This window comes from Macaca nemestrina, chromosome 2, assembly GCF_043159975.1.
Source record: "Macaca nemestrina isolate mMacNem1 chromosome 2, mMacNem.hap1, whole genome shotgun sequence".
Lineage (NCBI taxonomy): Eukaryota > Metazoa > Chordata > Mammalia > Primates > Cercopithecidae > Macaca > Macaca nemestrina.
The window spans coordinates 52676731-52677856 of record NC_092126.1 but is presented as its reverse complement, the minus strand read 5'-3'; the positions used below and the strand labels follow the sequence as shown (position 1 = coordinate 52677856).

General features: G+C 39.5%; 1 non-coding gene across 1 annotated transcript; it reads left to right on the top strand.

Annotated features, from left to right (window-relative positions):
• The first annotated feature begins 816 nt into the window (after positions 1-816).
• LOC112423485 (small nucleolar RNA U13) lies at positions 817-921 on the top strand. Its single transcript, XR_003013957.1, has one exon. It is a non-coding gene; the product is annotated as a small nucleolar RNA U13 (small nucleolar RNA).
• Positions 922-1126: the final 205 nt, after the last annotated feature.

Genomic DNA, 1126 nt, shown 5'->3' with positions numbered 1-1126 from the left:
AAGAAACAGATTTGGGTGTTGCACATGTTTGCTCTGGAGCCACATTGCTTGGGCTCAAATCCCAGATCCATGGCTTCATCACATGTGAACCTTGGGCACATTTCCCCACATGCCTGTCTCAGTTTCCTCAGCTGTGAAATGGAGTGGTAATTGTTCCTACTTTTACCAAGTCATTGTGACGTTTCTTGTGAAAGGCCTAGCATACAAAAAGCACTCCATAAATGTTTAGCTATTATTATTTCAAGGAATTGTAAAAACAGGATCACAAAGTTGTGGAATATCATTAATGTTTACATTTAATAAATTATACCCTTTAATTCAAAAAATGCAATGGCATATAACTGTGATATTTACAGGTAATATAGAAGTTAGGGTTTTTTCTATATAATTAATTTACAGCACTCTAGAGGTAGGATGCTTCAATCATGGGACGTGAGTTTAGAGTTGAATGAGAAGCATCTGTGTTTTGACCATATTTATAACCTCATGTGGAAGCAACGTTAAAAGCCTAAATTTGAAGTCCTTTGTAAATGTTTGTCTCCAAGCCAAATGCTTTTCCTGGTCGCCTTCCTGACTCCTGCTCCCACCCCCGGGTTCATATCTTAAAATGATTAGGGCAGAAAAGGGTGGAGGAGTTGGAATAGACTCTACTTCCTGTCTCTCTGATTTTACCATTAGATTAACAAGGCATAAGGCCTTTATCTCTATAACTGGATGATTTATAGGTTTATATATATTACACACACAGACACATACACACACACACAGAGAGACAGACAGACAGAGAGAGATATTCAGCTTAAGATGTCAGTATAGATCCTTCTGCAATTCATGAGCATGATGATGGGGTATCACATTCATGTGTGAGATGTGCCTCCCTCAAACCTTCTTCCTACAGGTTGGCACTTTGCCCACCTGACATGAAAAAAAGAAAGTCAATGTAGAAGGAGAGGTAATGCAAGACTAAGACTCACTTGTTCTGTAAACAACTGAAGGCAAGCCAGTCTTTGAGAGGATGGAAGCCTGCAGGTGCTAGCCAAAAGAGAAGGGTGGGGAGGACAGGTAAACTTTCCCTACCTCACAATTTTGTTTTTACTCATTATATGCCCAATAGAAGCTGTGTGTA